This window comes from Alexandromys fortis, unplaced genomic scaffold (assembly GCF_014885135.2).
Source record: "Alexandromys fortis isolate MF-2015 unplaced genomic scaffold, M_Fortis_MF-2015_v1.1 scaffold_43, whole genome shotgun sequence".
NCBI lineage: Eukaryota > Metazoa > Chordata > Mammalia > Rodentia > Cricetidae > Alexandromys > Alexandromys fortis.
Window position 1 is genome coordinate 5,832,300 of NW_026067928.1, and position 24,769 is coordinate 5,857,068.

Genomic DNA, 24,769 nt, shown 5'->3' on the forward strand with positions numbered 1-24,769 from the left:
TCACACTATTGCTGAGACACTCGAACGCATCTTTTCCTTAAATCCCACACTGTATTCGGTCTCTAAGTACATGTTTTTCCAAATAACCCAAGCTTCATTCTCATCCTGAAATCAAGACTCCCACTACGCCCAAGTGAGACACCAGGGGAGACAATCCTTCACACTGCACAGCAGGCAGAGTTGAGATGCGTCTTCTACTGCTGCTGACAAATGGGCTCTGAAAATCCCGAGTTCTGTCAAGAGACAGGGCATGCCCAAAAGGAAACAAAAGAAACAAGAGGAGCACCACCACAGTGAACACCCCCTTTCCCAGAGCTGGCACTGCCCCGCTCATCCACAGAGATTTTACCGGGAAGTCTGGGGACCAAATAAAAGGCACATCCTGCAGCAGAGTCAAACACCGAAATAGGAGCAGCAGTATCAGCATGAGGGATTCAATTCACACAAGTGAGAACGACTACAAGCAACTGTACTATCCTTAAGTGAGTAGCCACAGACCCAAGTCTTGCTGTGGAAATCAAATTATTTCCTCTATTCTTAGAACAATAGGTTACTGCTACCATAATAGACAGTTGCAGACAGCCTCAAGGAGCCTTGCCCTAAACGGGGACATGACCAGTGTTCTCTGCATCCTGCCGGCCCCTTCCTTCTGGAAGGAGGTAGTCAAGCTGCAGGATCCAGTTGATCCTGGAGGACTCAGCCAACCGTGATAAGCTTAATAGGAATAGATCACCGAAAGGAGGTTCTTAACTTCCAACCATTATCACCTGCCAGTGTAGGACTCAGCCAAGATAAGTTTAATGGAGGCCTGAGTCTCAGTAGTTTACCCCGAGGCAACACCTGGTTACAGGAAGGACCACAAACTGAGATTACCCAGGCACCACCCAGGAACAGACCATCCAAAGGAAATTCCTAATGTTCCAACCATTGTAGATAGGATCACCTGCCAGCACACATTCACCAGGACACCCCTAGACAAATGTTAGCCACACAGGGGTCCTGAACTAATAGAAATCCCTCACCCCCAACTTTACTACTATAAAAACTCAACTCTAAGTGTGCTCAAGGCTTTTTTGATTATTCCAATATGTTGGATTCATGGAGAGATCAAGTTTGCAAACTTGTATAAAATAAAGGCTCTTTGCTTTTACATATGGGACTCGGTGTCCTTGTAGGTTTTGGGGGGAACTTAGCAGATCTGGGCATAACAATTGCATGAGCTCTGTCGTTGTCACCACTGACCATTAATGGTTACCATTTACCAAGCAAGACTTGAGGGTTCCCTACATGCTAGGCACAACCTGAAGCTGCCCGGTAGCTCCCTGAGTAATTTCACCTGCAGGGTATCAATAACCACCAAGAGTCCTTAGCAAGAGGAATCAGACTTGCCTCATTAGTTGGACGCTTTCCAGTTATACAAGAAAAAAGAAAACAAGTCTTTGGAAATCTGTCACTTCTTCAGTCACTGACATATTTCATACACCTTCTGCAAAAAAAAAAAATAATAAAGGAGGAAGAAAGGAAAGGAAAGATGCTAGGTAGATAGATTCTCTAGTAAAAGCACAAACTAAAATTAACTATGATTGCCATGTCTTTAATTTAAATATAAAAGGATTTTCCTTTTAACTCAGGGAAATCTGATTTCTGCTTGACAGTGAGTCACTGTACCCCTGCTGCGATACTTTGTATCCTTGTCATATGACCTTAGTGAACTCACTTAATTTTTATGTTTCCATCTTCTGTTTACAGAGTGAAGAGAGCAGTGAAACCAACCTCAGAAGGTTGTCGTGAGAATGAAATGCAATAAGCCATGTAGAACTTTCCAGCATAAAGCCGAGCACATAATATGTACGCAGCAAATGTTAGGTTAATATCATTGCAATATGAGGGCACTTTGCAAACTGTTAGGCAAGACACAAATGCAGGGTACTACACTGCCCTTATGTGACACAACTGTTTATAATTACTTCCAAATAACACATTTCCTTTCTGTAAACAGACCCATCTGACAAAACAAGCTGTGTTATGGTGAATTGCCCGCCTCCCCAAAGGAGGCTGAAGTAGCAAAGAGCATCCAACCCTCCACAGCTAGGAGGAGGAGGGTGTGGGAGAGCTTTCCACCCCTTTCCACCTAACGATGATGAAAAAGTTTATCCCACAGATTGTTCTTTTGTTTCCACACAGGTATAAATTTTATCTTATAAGCCATATTAACCCTCTAAAAATATCTGAGAGGATGCAGAGTTCACCCGGTCACTAAAGTACTTGCAGGGCAAAGTTTGAGAACATGAATTTGATTCTCACCAGCCCTGTAGGAAAAATGTCCAAGAGCCGAAGTGTTACATGCCTATGCCACCAACACTGGGAGCAGGGAGCTGGAGACGGGAAGCCCACTGGCTCGTTGGTCAGTTGGTATTGTCACATCAGAGGGCACCAGGTTCTGTGAGAGATCCTGTCTTGAAAAGTGAGGTGAGAGCAATATGGAAAGAACCCCCACCATCGACCTCTGGTCTCTCCACCTGTACGCATGCAACAGTAATGGATGATAATGACAGTTGCCCACACATAATAGAGTTTCAGAGTCAGCTAACTGCAATGGATTTGGAAATTTACATGAAACAGCAAGAATTATAAGTTCCTGGTCTTTAGCCCCACTCACCGGGCTGCCCTGTTCTCTGTGCCCTGACCATCTGCGCAACTACATTTCTCTCCCCAATCCGTATCACTAAGTTACATTTCCCTCCTGCTAACCTGAAGCCCAGCACCTTTAGCCAAGTGCCTCCCTTTATCCCGCTCATGAGCTGTTCTCCTCACAGCTTGGTACCACTTACATTTCTATCTTCACAGTACCTCAAACGCACACGCTTCGAAATCCCTGGTATATAACACAAAGTCTGGCCCACTATTAGATGTCACATTAATATTTAGAAGAATGTCTGATGTGGGAGTCCCCTCTGTGTGCTGTGATTACCATCAATGAATAAAGAAACTGCCTTGGCCTGTTGATAGGGCAGAACTTAGGTAGGCAGGGAAGACTGGACTGAATGGTGGGAGAAAGAAGGGCAGAGTCAGGAGCTGCCATGGAGCCGCCACCAGAGATAGACAAGCTGAAACTTTTCTGGTAGGCCATGACCTTGTGGTGATTCACAGATGAAAGGAAATGGGTTAAATTAAGATGTAAGGGTTAGCAAATAAGAAGCTAGTGATTTAATTAATACAGTTTCTGTGTGATTATTTTGGAGCTAAGCGGCAGGGACAAACAAGTGGCTCTCTCCTCCTACAAATGTCACACAATTGGAAATATCCAAACTATTCCCTCTAACACCGTTTGCCTGTCACTGACCTGAACGGAGCACCTGTTGAAATAAATGATGAAACGAGCAACTACTCTATTTTCTGGTCTGCATCTGATTTCTAACTTCTCTGTCAATGTTCTTTCTTTCCTTTTTTTTCCCCTTGCTTAAAACAACCACAATTTCAAAATATGCTCTCAACTCAAGGGGTTAAAAGAAACTTGAGGTTATAGGAGTCGGATAGTGTGAACGGCCTAATCACTAGCTAAGCAGACAGCAGGATTCTTGTAGCCATAGCCATAAAGAAGTAAAAATAGAGCAGTGTCAGAACAACACACCTGCAACAGCGGAGGAATGTTTTGTGCTGCCCCCCAATCAGGAGTGCAAGGCTACTTACGACTCCTTCCACCTACTTGACTCCTCTCTCCTCAAGCCTCCAGTTCCACCATTCGCACCCTTGAGTGCTGACACCCTCCTTGCCATTTTACTAGGAAGATGGGACCCCTCCAAACATGCCTGCAAGGAGAGATGTCATTGAAAGCACTTGTCCACACACAGTGGCCATCCCCAGCTACCCCCTAGATTCTGCTTCTGTCTTGAAGACAAAGGGTCCCACCTGTGAACGACCTAATCACGAGCTAAGCGGATAGCAGGATTCTTGTAGCCAGAGCCATAGATCAGGAAAAATAGAGAGGTGTCAGAACAACACACCTGCAACAGCTGGAATTTATATTTATTCTAACCTCTCTTCTGTGGTATCAAATCTACATTCTCCATGGAACCTTATCCAACGAGAGAGAATAATTTCTGAACATTATTTCCCATGAAGTCTCAAGAGCAGGGTTTTTATCCTAACTATTCCTGTCATGTCTGTGATCCACACCAGAAATACTTTCACCTTCAAAACTCCATGAAGGTTTCCAGTGTGTGACATACTGCCAAAACCATGGTGACATCCCTGTCTTCACTTTGTTGAGATTTCAGCGGAATTTGAGCCCAATTTTATCTATCTCCTTGATATCAACCCCACTTAGTTTTTCTCCTGTCTGCTTGGACACTCCATCTTACGTGGCTTTCTGGTTCCGCTCCACCTCTCAAATCTCCATGTGTTGGATTAGCCTAAAGTTAACCTCAATTTCTCTTCTCTAATTCTGCTCCCTTGATAAGCTCAAGTAGGTATATAGATTGAAATGTCATTTGCATATGATGACTTCAAAAGTAAGTAACGGGTATCTTGAACTTATGCAAAACTGAGCACTGGAGTGTACCGCCAATCAGTAACTCCCGTGGTGGACTGCAACTCAATTCTCCCTGTGGCTCAGGCCCAAGCTCCTATGGTCATCTTGAGCTCTTTTCTTTATTGTACCAGGCGTCAACATTGTCAGCAAATTTGGCTGCTACACTTATTTTTTAATTTAATTGGCATCTTCTATTCTTGAAGAAGTCTATGGCTCAGGCAACTTCACAAACTTAAAAGGAGCCACAAAAGCAACCAAGATTGTCAGTGAACACAGAGGACCCCAGGAATGAACCACAACTGTGCCTCCCACTGAGATCTCTCCCTTCTCCCTGCTGCCTGGCCCCCGCATCAGTTAATCATACCTTTTAGCGTTTTGTTTTGAAAGAAAGAAAAATGCACAGTAAGTTTCAGGAACAGTATAATGAGGTTCCAGGAAGCCTTCGCCTATATTTTCTTCCACGCTTACATCTTCAACTCCAGCGCAGTATCAGGAGCGAGAAACAGACACTGATGCGTTTCTAAATTCTGAGTCGTCTGACCATGCGCAAGGTCACATAGCAAGGTCACATACCCACCCCTGCAGCTCATTTGTAGAGGTATCCCCTCCCCCACAGAGCACTTCCAGTTCTGTGCTCTCTCCCATATCCCCCATGCTTCCACCCATGTCCCACCTCTACAATCACGCCATTTAATTAGTGTCATGTGAATGGGACCATACAGTATGTGGCATTTGTAAGATTGGCATTGTCCCACTAAGAAGACTACCCTTGAGACTCTTGGTTATTTTCTGTTTACAGATCTCCCAAACAACATCCCTATGAGAAATTCTGTACACTATTTTGCACAGATACAAGCTTTCATTTCTCTGTAAGAGGTGCCTAGGGTCGGAGTTGTAGGGTTGAGTGGTAAAGATCATGTGTTTAGCTTGGCTGTCTTGATGCATTTTATTTGCATTGTGTCCCAGGGAACGATAGTGGTTTTCCTGAGTGCCTGGACTCTGTTTTACCTTCCAGGATGTTTCTAGACTCTCACCACCAGGCCAGCTCCCTGGCCATGTCACTATGCTCCTTCTCTGGGGTCACTATGATGCACCTTAACTGAGGTCTCCTCAGCAATCAGTCCCTTCCTTGGTCCCACCCGGCTCCTCTCCGTAGAGCACCAGAGTGAATCTGGGAGAAGGTAAGTCAGACTGCTTCCTGGGCCTGCAGAGCAGCTTCCGCTGATTCTAAGTAAAATTCCTCACCTTGACCTCTAAGACTCTCTACGATTGGAGTCCTATCTATTGTGTGGCTTCATTTCCAATCAGTATCCAAAACAGTCAGTTCTCTCCAGCTATCGCAGTGCCTTCCCTGTTCTTCCTTACGCACCAAGCATTGCTCTGAGACTCTGCTATCGCTGTGTGTGCTGCCTGGGGCGCTCCTCCCAAATGGCTGATTTCTGCCCTTTCCTGGGTCCTTCTTCTAGCCTCATCACTTCCCTCTTGGAAAGGTTTCCAGCCACCTTTCTCCGCCAGCCTCTCCTGCTCTGTTTTCCTCTGTAGCACATCCACCCAGCACACATTACTTCTTTTGTCTATTATCTCGTATCCTTCGCTGGAATGTGTGCCCCTTTAGGCAGCCCTGTGTCTTGTTTGCTCATTGCTGAATTCTCTGTGACTAGATTAATTCCTGGCAAACGACAAATGCTTGCTAAATGTATTTTGGGTGGTGAATGAATTGGTAAATGAATAAACAATCGCTGCATGGAAAAAATACAATCACCAGCATTTCATGTCCATGTGTAAATGCAGCATTGAGTACACACGGAAACAGATGCCAGACAGCACACGATGACAACTTAAACAGGCTCCTGGAAAATTATGAAAAATATATCTTTGAAAATGGACTTCTTGATATGCGCCCACCTGGATAGTCTGCTCGTGCTTTTACACACAGGTTAGGAAGCTGAATGGGAAGCCACCAGGATGCACACGGAACACCCAGAGAACAAGGCCAGATGCAGCTGGTGAAGCACACAGAACACCCAGAGAACAAGGCCAGATGCAGCTGGTGTTGTCCTTTGACTCTCAATAAAAACAGAAAGATGAGATTCTTCACTCCTACAATAGTTCTTAAAGCCTGAAAGAATAAAATCGTGTCTTATCATTCACTGCCTTATCCTTTTGAATCAGTTTTATGCTCGATGGGAGACAGATTTAATCAAATAACAACAGAGAGACACTTTAAAGCGGGTTTGGGTTTATTAAAAGCCAACCAGAAGGGTTGTTTAAAAGTTGAGAGAGACCAGTGACCAGTATACGGCACAGACATGCTAAAAATAGTCCAAGTGGGCTGGTTAATATTTGTTATATGAGTTTCTATTTTAAGTGTTCTATTTGAAAACAGGTAGTGTTTGTGAAACACCCACTCCATGCCAGGGAACCGCCCTAAGAACTTGGTGTACATGCTGCGGTTTGTGGTTTGAATGTGTCCCCATAGTCGTGTGTTGGAAACTTAATGACTAGCTGATGAAGGAAAGTCAATGCCGCTGTGCCAGGAGCATGTGAGATCTCCTCAGTTTCCTTTCCGTCTGCCATTTCTCTCCCCCATCAAATAGTGCAGCAAGGACCCGCTTGCCAGAGGCAGAGCCTCAAACCAGCTTCCAGAACTTGGACCACCTGCTGGGTTCTCCTTACCTATAATCTAAGCAGTCTCAGATAGCCCCTTACAGCAGGATAAAGTGTACACAAAGCGTATACTAACTTCTTACCTGCTATGAGACCACGGTGTAGCTTCTACAATTGGGCCTGCACATCGTGGACACGTTAGTACTGTGTCCAGGTCACACAGCTAATGTGTCAGGGCCCCGGGACATACAACACAGGCAGAGGGGCTCCAGAGCCTGAACTCTTGACTGCTCCTCTCTCCTTGTGCTACGTCTGACTAAATTGCACGCCCCTATTGTTGCAATAAGTGTTGGAGTTACTTTCAAAAGTAACAGAGGAGAAAACTGAAGCTCAGATAAGAAAGGGACCTAGAAGGAGGTATTAGGATTTAGGATTGCATATCTCTAAAGTCCCTTGCCAAGACCTCTTCCTGATCACTTTCTCCCATCATGCCCTCGTAAGAGGCTGTGGTACCTGTCCATGGCCTGCCCACTCCCACTTCTCTTCCTCCCAGCATGGGAGAGTCAACACACAGCAATGAATTACTGTTAAATATTTTGATACATTATGTTGTTTAACTCAAATGTAATTTTTATTGGTCAAACTGTAGGTCCTAAAAGTCTTGGAAAACATAATGGAAATATCTTTGTCAAGAAGTCTGACGAAAATTCACACCACTGAGCTCTTAGCTTTGTCCATGAGCAAGGCTAAGTAAAACCACAGTAAGCCACAGCAACTGTGAGATCTGTACCTCAGTTTTCCCATCTGAGAGACAAAGGAGAGAGACGTTTTTAAAAATGTCTACTCTGGAAGGTTTCTGGCACAAGGTTGGTACAACAGGGTTTGCTTTTAGCATCCTGTTTATGCCGTTCCTGGTCACTGCCAGGAATGGAACGAATGAAGTGCTAGGTTTCTCTCTCCAGTCCCAGGCCAGGAAATGAGGGGCTAGGCTTTCCCCGCTTCCTCCTCTCCCTTTCCACTACCCACTATCAAGAGAGCAGATTCTCTGCCTCATGGAGTGGAGCTGACTTAACACTATGTATTTACTGCTTTTCTTTCTTAAAAGACCTCTGCAAAACCATTTCTTTCCATGAGACTAACCACAGGAAGATTCTTCAAAGGGAAGTTTTTGAAAGAATTGTCAGGAGCCTCCTTTTCAGAAGTGGCCTTTCTGGTTTCGGCTTGCTTACCCTGAGACACACGTAACATAGACTTTCTAAAAAGAACTTCCATGGGACTAGTGTATGCATTCTGTTCAGACTGCAAGCAAATCAGATCTGCTTTGCATTTAGCCGCATGCAAGAGTAAATTTGCATTGTTCTAGGCACGTTTGCATGCTGCTTCTCTAGCCTCTTGGAAGGGAAATTAAAGAGAAGGAAAAGAAAAGCGAACAGTTCAATAAAAACCAAAGCAGCCTTTGCTGGCGTGACCCGCCATGGAGATTTAGAGGAAACAGTCTGCTAAGCAATAGAGTCCCATCTCCTTGCACAATCTGCTGTCAATATGAACCTCAGTTGATAGAAACTTCTGGGTTTCCCCTTTTCCCTCGGGGGCCTGCTAGTCTTCCTCATTTGCAGTCTATCTCCAAGCTGTGTGAACCTTCCACTATTCACCCTTAACTCTTTCCTCTCTTTAACACTAAGAAGATTCTGAAATGTAGATACAGTTTCAGAAGGAATGCCTGCCAGACAGTAATCCTTCTTAATACTCAACATAGTACTGAAAGGAAAACTGCTCCACGAGCTATGGATGGAAGCAGAAAAATGAGTCAGAGATGTGAGCTGTTTCCTAGACGGTGTCTCAAAGGTCACTCTTCTTCCTGTGAGCTGAGGACGAGTTCTCTGTGCCCTGAGGTGAAGATATGGATCTGGCCACCTGGCATTCTCATCTGCAGCAGTGCAATTAGCTAACAAATTCAAAGACTGGTTTCTTTCCCTTCACAATGTCTGGCCTATACTTTATGGGAAAGACATTGCTCCCGTGTTATTCTATTCCCTGGTTAGCCAGGGGTCCCATCCCTTAGCAAGTCTGTGGATTTGTCTGAAGGCTGGAGCTGCAACCTTTTGGCTGTCAATGGCTGTTACACAAGATCTTGATTGTCCTTTCTGTCTGCATTGAGTGGACTTGCCTTCCTTCAGCTTCACAATGCAACGAGTGTTTTGACATCTTGTTTTCACACGGTCTGTTCCCAGGCACGGATAAGAAGAACTGAAGTCAAATGAGCATAGTGTGTTTTCTTCCTTAGATTGCGTGATTAAGGAGGCTGTTACGTGGTGAGAAGTCTCAAGCCCACGGTGGTCAGATTTAAGGTGGCTCTGTACTCCTGACTGGATACAGAGAAAGCACCCGTTATTTTATTTCTGTGCTTTATTCTACTTCTTGTTTCCTTGAAGTCAGTGTTCTTCTTGCACTTTGGTCATGAGGACATTATTTTAATAAGGGCAAAGCCATGGCTCTTATCTATTCACTTGTCAACTAATGTCACACAGTTCTATGATCACAGTCCCACACTTGTCTTTAAAAGTACAGCAGGTTATAAGTAAGGCCAGCTCAAAGTGTGGCAAAGGCAGCGTGATTCAACTACCACAGCAGATCAAAGGGTTCAGAGGCACCCACCCACCCCAGCAAAGTTGGGTCAGGTTTTCAGGTTTTTTGAGACACTGTGTAGCTCAGACTGTCCTCAAATGCATTGTTTTCCCGCCTAAGCCTGTTCAATGCTGGAATTATAGGCATAAGTGTCACGCTCATCTAAGCTGGGCTACCTTTCTAATGGAATCAATTGCACTGAGTAGTGTTCCTCCAGTGTTGTGTTAACTCCAAACCAGTGTCTAATTCCTCATGTCAACAACCAGTTCACTCAGTGTCAAAGACTTGCAGTCCATGGTCTACAAAGTGACAACATCACAGCCACCGCAGCTTTTTATATTTTTCTCTGGGTTTTTAAAGAATAAATAATAATAATAAAATTGAATCCATCCTCGGAGCAATTGTGACAAAGTTTGACATGCTACTAGAATTTATTATATTAATTATTATATTAATAAAATATTCTTTTAGCAATATTCATCATTTTGACATGAAAACATAAAAATCCTGGTGTCAATATTTTTCATGGGAGTGGATAGCCTGACTCAAAATCATGGCCCAATCAATCTTAGAAGAAGACATATACCAACTGATGAGATGAATTAAGTTCCCTTTGCCAAAGCCAGGGGTAACTCAAACCTCATGACTAATTCTCTTGTTTCCAAGTGGAAACGTTGTTTCAAGGCTGAAGTGTACTGGTCTGCCATAGTAACACTTGTTAACTAAACTCAACAGGCAGCATTAACCACTTAAATTGGGCTGAGGAATATAGCAGCCTCTTGAAGGTTGAACTTCAGTAGACATTGATCAAGAAATTATATAAATCCCTGTTGCAATGAAGGTCATGATTGAAAATATATGATTCAAAATAGCATAAAAATAAGACAAACCCATAGTATTGTCACTATGAACAAATAAGTTTGCTTTCAGTGTTTTATGGTGATAAAATTTGATATAAATGACCAGGTAGTGGTGGCGCATACCTTTAATCCCTGCACTCGGAAGCAAAGGCAGGCGGATCTCTGTGAGTTCGAGGCCAGCCTGGTCTACAAGAGCTAGTTCCAGGACAGGCACCAAAGCTACAGAGAAACCCTGTCTTGAAAAAAAAAAAAAGACATAAATGCAAACATATTTTGAACTACACATCATTAGATGAAAGTCGGGGTCATTTTGCTACAGTGTATAAAATCAGCTGTCCACTCCAGCCATAGGTGATAAATATAGTTTAGATAGTTTTGTATATGAATGCTTGTTTTTCAGTTGGGCAAAATAGTCTGCATGTCTAACAATTTCCAGGGCAAGTTTCTTCAAACGGTGAACTAAGAAGCCACTCCTCTTGCTTCCCATAGCTTTAACATCACAAGCTGGGCCTTCCAGATCATTGTAGCAGTAACGATTTTAAAAGCAGTCACGCATGGATGACTAGAGGCTGCATCCCACAGCAGAGGTACGGGGAAATGTGAGGCAGAGCACAGGTAATGAAAAATGTCTTATCTATGAGTAGGAGGAGCTGGTGTTCAAATGAGTCATGTAGCTTTTCTGGGATCGTTTGTTCATTGATCAAAAGGGAAGGGTAATTCAAGCTACCACCCAAGGGTTAGGGTACACGAGACAGGAGAAAATCCACTACCACTACTTCTACCGCCATCTCCAGGAACATCGATTTCTCCAGGAACGTCGATACCAACATGAAGGAGGAGAATAAAAACTGAGTTCGAACCACACCAAGACTGAACCGTGCTCTGTAGGTGGAGCCAGGACGGCGGTTTGCTCTGACTGCCTGCAGGAGCATCACGCAGCTGTTGCAGGGAAACAGCGCCAGAGGAAACCAGCACAGGCCTCAGCGCTCCGCTCTTGTCCTGCAAAGTCCAAGTTGACTGCACTTTTACCCAGTTTCCCTACTGGGTTAGGCTAAAATTGCCTAACCGGGTTAACAGACCCAGTTTTACAGATTTAAAAATAAAGCGTAATACACCTAGTTATATAACTACGTTCTTATTCTAGGGGAAAAACATTACCCTGGGTCAGAGCTGAGATACAGGGCTTGGTAACTGATGTTCTTATTCCTTGTTTTCCCATTATGAAGCCAATGGTCCTGATCTAAATTACAGGCCCTTCTTTGCCTGACTAAACCCCCAAGAAACCAATAAAAAAAAAATTCCTGATTGTCATTATGGTTCCCAATTGTCTTCGGTAACATGGAAACTCAGGTAGTGTTTATCTATTTGAGGAATATTTTATTTATTCATTCTCTCTTCAGCAGCCATCCCAGGCACCAATATATCTGCTTAATACTCTCTCTTTGTTGCTCTAGTGATAGATACAACCATTAGGAGAACAGCATGATAAAGGGACATTTGGGACCACGTACAAACGACGTCAGGTTTGTTATCATGTCCCTCAGTTTTCTGTCTGCCTCCGCAGGCTTCTCACAGCCAGAGCAGAGAGGAAGTGCGCAGTAAGATAAAGCCAACTTCAAAATAGAGACAATGAAAAAAAAAAACAAAATAGAGACAATGTCCCATAAAATAAGAGATGGAAGAGAGTGAAGTGGGGGTAACTAGTGGTAAGAAAATGGTGTCGGAGCTTCTACAGGTGAAAGTAAAAATCCAAAGACTTGAGAAATTAACTTGCTCATACCAAGGGGGGGGGGGGGGGCTCTAGGAAACAACCCGACAGACCTACTGAAAAATAAGGAACTGTGTCAGAAGACTCAATAAAAGTGAAAATTCTGAAATGCAGGAATATTGAAAGGACATGTGAAACAAAACTATATGCAAGCCAGGCAGAGCAGTGCGCACCCTTAATTCAGTGCGTGGGAAGCAGAGGCAGGTGGATCTCTGTGAGTTAGAGGCCAGTCTGGTTGATATAGGAAGTTCCAGGAAAACCAGGGATATATTGTGGCACCCTACCTCAAACAAACAAATAAAAACCAACCTACTTATATTGATTCTAGGCTTTATAAATGCATTATTCATACATGTCAATAGTAAAGTGTGTAATAGCAACATATTTAGATCCAGGACTCTTTTGTCTTTTAGATTTCAATTTATTTTGTTTTAAGCATGTGTTTGTGTGCCTGAGTGAGTTCATCTACAGTCCAGTTGTGTAAGTGCCAGCTAAGGCCAGAGGCCTCCAGGACCCTCTGTTACAGACATTAGAAGACACACTCTTAACCATTGAGCCATCCATCTCTCCAACCCAAACCCTAGTACCCATATTATTACAAACAACAATAAAAAGTTGTAAAATCTTGGGGAGTTTTCACACAAAAATAGAACTTGAGAAATCAAGAAAGATGGGTGATAGTTTTAAAAAAAACTATCATTTTAAAGGTGCAAATAAAAAATTGAGAAAAAAAAAACCAGCTAGACTAGGAGCTGCAGACACAAAGAGCATGCGTATCAGCAGGCAGCTTAGTTACTTTGCTTCCTAAAGTTGGTTTTGCTTCTTCCTGGTGAGAATAGGGGCACAGCTCTGGGTGAGCTGAAAGGCTCTGTCAATTTTACTTTCAAATGAGAACCGAGTTCTGGAGTGTTCCTTGGGGAAAGTGATTCACTTAGTGATCTTTTATTATTGCCGGGAGAGACTCATGCTTAACTAAGTAGTGTAATATGTGACCTTTCTAGCTTAATTTATGAAACTTACCTGCACAGGAATGCTATGCCAAGTCACTAGGACAATAAGCACGGAGGGACATTTTAATAGATGTTTATATATGTACTGATGCATATTTAAATATACGGAGGTAGGACTACCAGCCTTCCATTGCCTGATTTGTCATTACCGAATGCGAGTGGAGGTTTGGTGCCCATAGAACCCTGCTTCCCATGTGTGCAGTGTGGTGTATATGTCTGTATGATATGAGCACAGATGTGTGAGTGTGAGTACAGTGTGCCTGTGTGTGGTGTGAGTGTACGTGTGCCTGTGAGCACCTGAAAAAGCGTGTATGTGTGTGAGTGTGTATCTGCGCACAGGTGCGCTGCTGCTGAGAGCAGAACAACTTGTAGCAAAGCAAAGCCAAGCTGCTGGGAAACTCGCTGTGCCGTCCTCCCCGGCTCAGGCGCTCTAGCACCCCCCGTTGAGCAGGAATCCTGTAGCTGCCCCTTTCATCCACTTCTGCTACATATTCGTATGCTTCAATTTTGTAACGAAGCTTGGGAAAGCGGTGTTTGATGAAGAAACCCCTAGAGGTGTTCGATATTTTTATTGCTCTGACTGTGGTAATGGGGGGGTCACAGGTGTCCGCCTACGAATTCACTGCACAAGGAGTTAAAGTCGCATAATTGTCTCTGCTGGGTGATTCTCAAACACCACGGTTAATGTGCTAACGTGTTTTCAGAAAACAACCATGTGCCTGGCTTGGTGCCAAGGAAACCCATATTTTAGTTGTGACCACAACTTTCCTTTCAAACAGCTGCATTCAGGATCATCATTTCAAAACAAGAAATGTGAGATCCTAACTTCTTGGGTGAGTGCTTCAAGATTTTCCAAGTATGTTTTTCTCTCTGCCATTTGTGCTGGGCAAAGTCTAGTCATCTGTCCTCGGTTTCGCTGATTGTATCCTATACCTTCTCCATATTCCTTCTGAGCCCATAAAGCAAGGTTTCGCTTCGGTTCCTGAATATCTCAGTTCTAAAGTTTCTGTGCAAATCTATGCATGGATAGATACATAGATAGATAGAAGATAGAAAGAAAGATGAATAGATAGATATGTGGATAGATAGATGACAGATAGACAGAAGATAGATAGATAGATAGATAGATAGATAGATAGATAGATAGATGTAATAGATTTATATGTGATAGTCACATACATATATGTGTATATATGCATATACATATATATTCTTGATATTTTCTAATTTTCTCATTTGTTTCAAAATAATGTATTTTATATGACAATTTTAACATTCCTAAAATTAAAACACTGACCATCTTATAGTCTTTCATCAATTATAAGGTGACTTTCTGATTCTGACATACCTAGGCATAAGAGGGATAGGCAAGGCTGATGGGCAGAGGGGATAAAATAGGAGGAGAAATCTAGACTCAAGAGGAAAAATGAGGGAGGAAGGAGAAGAAACTGAGGGGCATGCCAGGGTCAGGAAGCCAAGCAGCTGCCAGCCAGATGACATAAAGGCAGCAGGAAAGTAAGATGCAAAGAAAGGTAAAAAGCACCAAGGCAGAAGGTAGATAAAGAGAAACAGGTTAAGTGCAAAGAGCTAGCCAGAAATGAGCCTAAGGTGGGCCGAGCATTCAAAACCAGTAATAAGTCTCTGTGCCCTGATTTGGGAGTGGGTTGGTAGCCCCGCCCCCCCAAAAAAGAAAGTCTGGTACAACTGTCAGCATCACAAGTCTGATTGAAGGGTGGGTTCAAAGGTGCCCATTATACTATTTAAGATCACAAAGTCAAATAACTAATTGAGTACATAGAAAAGGAAACCTAGATTGCTAAGATTTGGATTTATCACTCTCTTCTTTCTCATTCTTCCAATTAATAAAGAATTGACTGTATCTAAATGGGTGACACAGTTCTCCTAATAACAAATTAGATTCAAGGGATGAAGCAATAGTAGATCAATATTCAGCGAGTATTCCCAGCTGTCTCCATTGGAGGGATTTTCCACACACTCCCTACCCTAACTTCAGAGTTCCCTTTCATTCAAGTTAGAAACTTCTATTTTATACTGAACACCAAAGCCATCCTTAGGAAGGTGCCCTGCTCTCAGTGACATAATTTAGTATGTATTATATATTATTAATATACCCCAAGGCTTCACTTTCATTATATCATTTTCTTCAACACGTTTTGCGGTTCACCCTTGCTTATGAAATTTAAGCCTTTCCTACTTTTTTAAAGTTTTCCACAATCCAGTTACCCAAATTTACCTTGAGCATCTCCTGTGGACACAGCTGAGTTTAGTGGGGCCAGGATCCCATGCCACCACAATCCCCTCTAGCCTGCTTTCTGCGGCAATTGTCTGGAAAACCTCCCGAGTCTCCACGAGAGAGTCTATCATCTCTCCAGGCCAGAACTCCATCTTTCCCTCCTACATAAGCTTTTCTAGTTCTCCTATCATGTTAGTACCCCTAAGGGCTCTGTGAAGTAATAAATATTCCCTTCTCTTTACAGAGAGCAAATTTCCATTGTGACTGAAATTTTTTTTCTTATTCCTCTTCCCTTTATACTTTGGTTTATGTTTCAGTCTCTGCATTTAAAGCATCATTGACTTGGATCTTCCTTCTAGGAACCACTCCTAGGTTTTCTGTCTCTGAAGGCTAATGCCTGACCGTGCTGTTGGTAACATAATGCCCACGACTGATTTTTTTTTTTTCGATTGGGTGCCTCTCAGATCCAAGCTGGGCCATGAGTAGTGTTACATCCTTACACCAAGTCATGAGCCCTGAGTGATTTCTTATCCTTAGGTTTCATGAAATGCCTCAGCATTAGTGAACAAATTCCCCCTCCGATTAGCTATTTTAATAGGCTTCACATTTCTTTCCTCCCAAAGAATTCATTTACTGTATGATGTATCTATTAGGCTGGTGGCTTCCCATTGTTCTCCATTTCCCTAAACTCTCTTTCCATTTGCCAACCACATAAGGAATACTGCAACCCCAGGTGAGAGGAAAACATTGGCCACTACTGTTCTCCGTAGATACTCGAGGCAGAGAAGTGGTTATCTAACCCTCAGTTCGTGGATCCCCGGTTTCTCCCTAGGCTTCTAAAATACACCCCCAATAACCTGAAGCCACCATTCTTAACTTCAGCATCACACTCATTAATTGAAAGACAGCAATGCAAAGGGATACTTTAATATCTCCTCTCATGCTTAGCAGAAATGAAGCGACCTCTCCAAAGCTGCCTCTGTCACTATGGAGAATCCACATCTTGAAGCCTCAGAGCATGAACTATCTCCTTAATTTCCACTTATGAAGAACAAAGCATTCAATATACAGCAGGTCACGTGGATGTTATGGCTATTATTTTATCTGAGTCTGCACATTTGTGTAGCATATTTCCTTATTCTGAAAGGGAGGGTTTCGGGAGGCAATGAGAATTCAGAGTGCATTTTCAGTATCTAGAGTAAATTCGCTAATTATTTGCTCTATGACCAATGCAAGGCGTTTGCATTCCTCCAACCTGGGCTTCATAGATAACATTGTGCCTGGTGTCCCAAGCCACGCGGTGACTGTAAAGAAGTGTTTCCAGTTACTCTGCGCAGAATCTACAAAGTGCACATATTTTTGCCTGTCAAGCATACACACCTTTGAAAAATTCTTTCTGTCATTACTATGAATTCTGCGGTGCCTGTGGTATTTTGCCACACAAAATAAACAGTTGGCATTGGTAAACGGTCAGCAACTGGGGTCCTTCGGGTCCCAGGGAAAATCTAGAACAATAGAAGGTCAGAAACTCAGCTCTTACACAACCCTGGGGTCTATCCCTGTGGATCAATTAAACAACACATTCAGATGTTGGCAGTCCTTCTTATTTCAGAAACATGGGACCCATTACCAGACTCCAAACAGTGCCATTTTATAGCTAAAATGATTTAGAGCCAGTGTTTTCATTGCACAGTACGAGTTCACCTTTGTTAAACAAAAGTTCACAGAGAAGAGCTGCAACTGAGGAGGAGGGAAACATGCATGCAAAAAGATCTAACTCCCAAAGCCAAATGCAAATCAAGGAAAAAGCAGCAGTCTTTGGACTTCAGCCCTTATTCTTCGCGAGTCGATGCCAAATGTGTATTTAGAGACACCGCGAAATATCACCAATTTACAATTTGTTTTTTGCCTTTGTTGAACGAGTTGTTCTGCTATAGGATTTGTTGAATAATAAACCTAATTCAGTTACTAAATGACAAAAAAAACACAGTCAATCTATTTTGCATTATGATAAACCAAGACAAATTAACTAGCAGGGGGAGACCCTTTTTCATTGTTTAGTGTGTAACTATTAAAAATGTTGAGAATGAAGAATGGGAAATGGTTCTTGAAATTTAATACAGTTATAAATGGAGCATCAAACGTTGTCCCAAGCCATCTCAGGGTACATTTCTTGGAGGACATAGCCACCTCACTGACATAACTGCTTAGAATACCAACAAGACCATACTCATCCCTGACCGCACTGCATAGCCTTCTTCTCCCTTTTCCTCTTCCTCCTCCCTTTTCTCCTCCTCCCTGCCCTTCTCCTCCCTCTCCTTCTCCTCTTCCCTCTCTTTTTCTCCTAGTGTATGTGGATGACCGTGTGGGTGCACACGTGTGTGTTAGGAAGATCTTGCATGCACACAAGCACACAGTGTGTGAAATTCAGAGGACAACCTCGGTACTGGTCCTTAGGTTCTGCCCACCTTACTTGTTTAGATGGGGTCTCCCCTGGCATGGAACACATTGATGAAGCCAGGCTGGCCAGCTAGGGAGCCCCAAGGATCTGCCTGTCACTGCCTCTCCAGCACGGGGTTACAAGTGTACAGCACCAAGCCCAGCTCTTTGCATGAGTTCTGGGGACCAAACTTGGTCTCCAGGATTGTGCAGAAAGCACTTAACCTATGAGCTCTCTTCCTTGCCTGACCTGCGTCTTCTCAGTAATTTTGTCTCAGGGTTCTTTTTTTGATAAGGAAGGAACAATAAAGAGGAGAGAGAGAGAGAGAGAGAGAGAGAGAGAGAGAGAGAGAGAGAGAGAGAGAGACTAACTTGGATTCAGAGAGGGTTAGAAATGAACTATTAAAATCTCTATAAAATCTCTATAGTCAGTTGTTTTCCATGAGAAGGAGGAAGACTTTGTCACCATTAAGAAGAGGGTATATGGGTGTCTAGTGGGCTAAAGACACAGATTCGGTTAAATATCCCGCAGTGGGAAAGGCAAGCAAAGAATTATCAGGCCAAATGTCAACAGACTGGAGTTTGAGCAATCATGCTTTATGCATTTCCATGAATTAATTATCAGATCCTTCTGAAAGTGCAGTCAGCTGAAAGCAGGTTTCAGGGAGGTTTTGTCTGTCTGAGCAAGGTGCCTAGGGTGCAGAGGGATTAAGAAGAGGGCAGGGGGTCCTCTCAGGGGAGAGGCAAAACTGAAAGAGCAGTTTCTAGAGCTGAGCATGAACCTTTCCGACATGTCTAATGGGCTTAAAAACCAATTACCTCCCTGAGCTCTGCTAATAGTCAGGCTTATTACATTGTCTTGTCCTAAAAGGGAATTTGGCTTCAACCCTTCTCCAATTCATGCAAAAATTCTCCACTAATTTTTTTCCGCATAAAAGAAAGCTCATTAAACTTCTTATTCATTTCTTGGGGCTTCTTTTTGGACATTGACATCCAAAAACTTTGAAGTTGCTATTCAGGACACACACACACACATATACAGACACAAGCATTGTCTATAACAACTTTCATATTTTATAGTTCATTTGCAATTTCACATTACTCACTGAAAATTATGCTTGTGTTGCTGTTGTTTTGAAATAAGAGACTTATCCACCAACTTAAAGACAGTTCATAGGATCTAGAGTCTTTTGCATCTTTAAAAGTGTCCACACTGATCTCAGCTCCTCAGATCAGCATTTCTCACTTCCTCACACATGGCCCCAAAACCTCAAATGTCAAATGAGATACAATATTGTACTAGAAATGAGTAACAGTGCAGGACCACCAGCCTGATGCTATATCAGCTGTGTTACATGTTTTTTTTTCTCTAAAACAGGATGACAGACACTAAGCCTGGTTCCACTGACTATGTAATATATGGAAAACTCTTGTCCATGGGAATGCCTTGCTCCAATGTCATAGCTAAGAATCTGGGTCCGAGTTCATCATATGTTCAAACCTGGGGCTTTGTTGTACTGAGCTTTATGTCTGAGTTACACAGAGCTAATCTGGAACTACTTATTACAACTTCCTGAAGACCTTTGTCTAGGTTTGTTTCTACTTCTATAACAACCCCTAAACCTGCTATTTATTTTTTTAAAAAAAAAATTAGAATTTCTTTTTTATAGTACTTGAGGCTGGGGAGTGCCAGAATGTGTTGACAGTAGATTCAGTATCTAGGGAGGGGTAGTTCTATTCTACAGACAGCATCCCCTTACTAGAAAGGCGAATCCAAACAATCCCGAGTCCTCCTGTGGCAGCAGATAATGGAGGGCAGCAGAAGTGCCAAGCTCTTTGAATCTCTTATAGAAGTCACTAGGCCCACTTAGTAGGTTCCCACCCCATCTTATCTTGATCTCCTCCCGATAGTCTACCTCTACCACTTTGGCAACTGAAGTTTCAACACATGGATCAGTGAGAACATCGTTAATGCACTTTAGGAAGAGAAACTCTAAACTCTAATTCTAAACTCATTTCCCAAATTTATCCATCCCATGCTCACTTTCTCCCACTGAGTATTCTCCATGATTAGTGTTCCACGGGACCTCTAGAGGAAAAACCACATTCTACATCTGCAAGACCGCAATCAAAACGACACCTAGAGAGAACCTGATACTTGCTAGCTGCTGACTAAAACAAGGTGGACCTGTGGCCAAAGGATTAGCCTTAGAGAATTCTATAAAGCTTGTAGAACTCTGACCATCAGACTTACAAGAAACCACACGTCCCGAGAGAGGAAACACGAGAGCGCTTCAGGCTTTTGGAGAATCCCTTTCACAGTTGAAACCAAGTAAAATTTTGTCCCTGAACATCTGGAAAGTATTAAAAGTCTTGTGAACCATTTTCTTTCCTCTGAGAACAAAATACATTAAAATAAATTGCCAAAGAGATTTGTTGACTTAACTCACCAAGCATGTTGGTCTCCTGTCATCATTGCTGCCCGAAGACCAAAGATGAAGTGTTACTCAAATGGATTTCTTCATCTCCATGACAACGTCCATGCTTCTCAAACTTGCCTGTGTTCCTTACTTTTAGAGCCAATATTTAATTAGGAACACAACTCTGAGAACATTACAGTCTGGGGAGCAAGGCAGAGCCCTGTCGAAGGCATTGCATCCTATAGGCCATATATGCTCTAGGGAAGCCAAGAGGAGCAACTCAAAATAAAAACAGATGTGAATTTGATATAATTACAGCCATGCCTTCCAACACGAACAGCACATTCAAATTCACATTTTTCCTTCCACTTGGAATCGGTTACATCAGTGAATTCTTTCAAATAATGAAAAATTGAGCAGCACTTGCCAGAAAGAATTATACCACGAAACTCCCGCATGAATTTTGAAAATCCATTTGCATTTGAATGATGCAAATTGTGATTTAGTATAATAACGTCCACGTTAAGAAGGAGAAACCATGTGAAAAAGCTAACTTCCAGTCAAGTTTACTCCTAGAGCTAATCCTTGTGTACGAACTTGGCTCTCCGCATCCCATGAGAAGCGGTGCTCAACAGAATAAAATATGTGACGGTACTGACCCTACCACACCCATGGGTCTTATAAGCAAGTCAAACGCCACCAACATCTTTGGCTATTTCTTATTAAAGTCATCTCAAGGATTCCTCATGTGCAAAGGCCACTTCTAGCCAAGGTTTCGTTGGTATGCAGGTAAGGCTTTCTGGAGCCATAGTATTAGCGGGTCTTGCTAATATACATACATGCTCGAATTACGAAAAAGCGACGTAAAAAAAATCAGCACTATGAAAAGCCTTAATTCTTCTGGAAAAAATATTCACCATTTGGCAGCCTAGCTACAAACAACTGTAAACATGTTTCCATATGCTCAGATACAAACAGGGTAAGAATACAATCAATGTTGTTCGGTTGTCTCTTAAAATGCTTGCTTCATTTCATTTCTAAGCATGAATAGCACAACTCAAGAAGAAGGGGGGCTAGGCTGTCTCAATTTGGGAAGTATATAGAGTTAAACACCATCTTCCTCTACTCCCTGCTCCAGACCTCCAACATAGTACTTGCTGCCCACCCTGTCCTTCAGATTAGAGTGCTCAGGCATTTCCACAAGATCATAGATGCTCAAACAACCTTGGAAGTTATCTACTGTTACCCATCCCCCATCCCTGATCTGGAATTACTTCTTAAACAACAGACAGTAAGTTCTCCTCAACGAGGAGGCAGCTAGAGGTACATCAAAGTAGGTGGTGAGATAGTCTCCGTGTTTCTACTCAAACTACACCTGCATCAACAAACCAGCTTCCACAAAATTCCCCAGCATGCTTAGGAGCATCACAAACTAATCTAGTCAGTCTTACAAAAGTGCTCTGTATTGCACCCGACGGGACCTACGTCCCTTGTATATCCCGCTTTGGTCTGTTTTAAGTCCATGGCCTCTTTTTGCATTTGTTGTTACATACATACATACATACACATACATGTAAAATGTATGCATGCATGTATTTCTAAATGCATAAGTACAACCTTCTCAGTCTCTATAACGTTATTTGTGCATACATGTTTTCAGTGCTTTCAGTCTGGTATTGGAAAATGAACTGGCGTGCTGCGGAAGAAATTTCTCTCACTCTGAGCATTCCTTGGTTGCCTGTAGTTTTTGTCTGTGGTTGAGACCTTCTGGGATTTCCACATTCTATAGTAGCATATCAATCAGGTTCTCATTTGAGCATTCATGTTAGTGAGGCTTCTGACATTTCCAGTAGACACAATCACACTGCACACACCTGTTCCTTTGAATCCTACAATCTTTCTGCAATAATCCCTGAGCCTTAGGTGGGAAGTTGTACTGTAGATGTGCCCATTGGAATTAGGCTCTATAGTTCTGCATTTTGATTGCTCGTGGTTTTCTGTAATGTGTGGGCTGTTTGTTGCCTCCCTCCTTTGGAAGCTTACATGGTGTCTTCTGGTGCCATGACAGCTAGGCCTCAGGCTGGGGACTCTCAGATCAGATCCAGATCATAGGTTCTGAGTCTCAAGTTCATGCTGCCCTCAGCAATAGGAACTTGCTATCCACCTCTGGGAGAACCAAGGGCAACAACAAAAGCCTGTAATGTTTTGGGAGTCTCTTATACAACCCTGAGCTGCAAATCAAAAGAGGGCTTTGCATGCCTGCTCTTGGAATTTTTGTTAGTTAGAGTTTTTGTTAGAGGGTCTATGGCTCTTGAAGAGAGCACTGTCAGTCCAGATGGGAAATCTTCACTTAAACTAAATAAATGTGTACTTATACACCTACTTGCATGTATTGTGTACCTTTTAGGCACACAACTATATTCCTATTAGCAGACGTTTGAGTTAAATAGAAGAAGCAATTGTCGGGATGGGAGGCTTACAGGTGCACAAAGCACTTCCCCACAACTCGTAGCTCCAAGTTGCTAATGACAATAAACGTGGAAGAAACTACAACATGAGATGAAATGATTTAAAGGGTCCCATAAATGTATTTGTCTACCTAAATAAAATGTTTTTTTTCAGACTCTCCCACTTGGGTAAAATCAAAGAAAGGGACATGGCCTGAAATCCGTTTAGGCTTTTTATAAAAGAAGCTAATCTTCCATCCCCACCATCAGTAATAAAACAGCAGCATTTTTAGGGCCCATCCAATTGAATAACTGCAGTTTCTGATACAGTCTGGTAGGGGAAAATTTGAAGAGGATTGTGAGTCAGTGACTAAGACAAAACCCTTTACAGCATTCTTTCATGAGGCCAGGTAACTTCTGTATCGTGTGAACTGTCTCTTTCACAAGCAGGTTCACCGTGGAGAGGGACATGGGTCTGCTAGTCTTCAGTCACTGTTGTGGAATCAAGCAGAACGAGTCAATAATATATTCTCTGGCTCCCTAAGTGTCTTGGTTAGTATTGTACTACTGTGAAGAGACACCATGGCCGAGAAACTCTTATAAAAAGAATCATATAATTGGAGAATTTCTAATAATTGCAGACAGCCCATTATTATCGTGGCAGGGAGCATGATAGCAGGCAGGCAGGATAATTCTGGAAAAGTAGCTGAGAGCTCACATCTGTTGCTCAAGTCACAAGCAGAGAGAAAGAGCGAGACTGGGCCTGGTGTGGGCTTTTGAAATCTCAAATCCTACCCCCAGTGACACACCTCCTCCAACAGGGCCACACCTCCTAATCTTTCCAAAACAGTTAGTTCCACTAGTGGGGGACCAAGCATTCAAGCATATGAACCTTTGGGGGGCCATTCAAGTGACCACAATAAGTTAACACTCTTTTTCGTGACTCTTACAGTTTTCGATAAACAGACATCAAGACACAACTTAAGGATGTCTTCAGAAGTTCCCAAATAAACTATTTCGGGTATGTTAATTTGACCAAATTCACTTAGAAAAACAGTATCTATTAAGTTATACTCTGCAGAATATACGTCAGCAGGGGATGGTAAGCAAACTTTCAGTATTTTCTGACATATTTTTGTGGGCGTGTGTGTGCACGTGTGCATGTGTACACAGGGAAGCTAGAGGAAAACATTGGGTGTATTTCTCAATCACACTTCCCTTTATTTTTTGAGCAGGATCTCCCACTGAATGTGGACCTCAGGGGTTCAGCTAGACTGGATGAGCAGAAAGAGACCCGGGAACCGTAGCTCCTCTTAGATTTCCCAATGCGACAGTCCCAGGAATGCACCGTGGGTACTGAGAGTCCAGGCTAACGCCGCACGCTCAGACAGCAAGCACTTTCTTGTGTCATCCACCGACCCTGATCTATTTTGTTTTTTTTTTCTAAAATCCAAAATCCATTCTCATCTGCCATAAAATAAAATTAAGCCAAAATCGCCTTTAATTTTTAAATTTAACTTTGAACAGCCCTGATATTAAAGAATAAAACATTAAATTACAAGAACCAAATTAGTCCAGGCCTCAGGTCTGAAGTGTGGCTTCTAGCACGGCAATGAGCTGCCATGAACTCTAGAAATACAAAGTGCTAATCTTGCCTGGCTGGGAGTCTCTGTGTGAAGTAGGCAGCTTTCTTCTCTGCATTCAAACCCAGAAGTGGTTTGCTTTAAAGTTTCCTTTTCTACCGTCACCTCTCCTGCCTGGAGACTTATCAAAACGCTGGTGGGAATTTGTAAGCCCATTCATCAGTG

The 24,769-nt window shown here is 42.7% G+C and overlaps 2 long non-coding RNA genes across 3 annotated transcripts in view; one reads left to right on the forward strand and one right to left on the reverse strand.

Moving 5' to 3' along the window:
* The window catches only part of LOC126503159 (uncharacterized), a 1,076,305-nt gene that overhangs the window by 609,280 nt on the left and 442,256 nt on the right, over positions 1 to 24,769 (forward strand). The gene's annotated exons all lie outside the window — the stretch shown is intronic.
* LOC126503164 (uncharacterized) overlaps positions 1 to 24,769 on the reverse strand; it is a 158,804-nt gene that overhangs the window by 2,492 nt on the left and 131,543 nt on the right. The gene's annotated exons all lie outside the window — the stretch shown is intronic.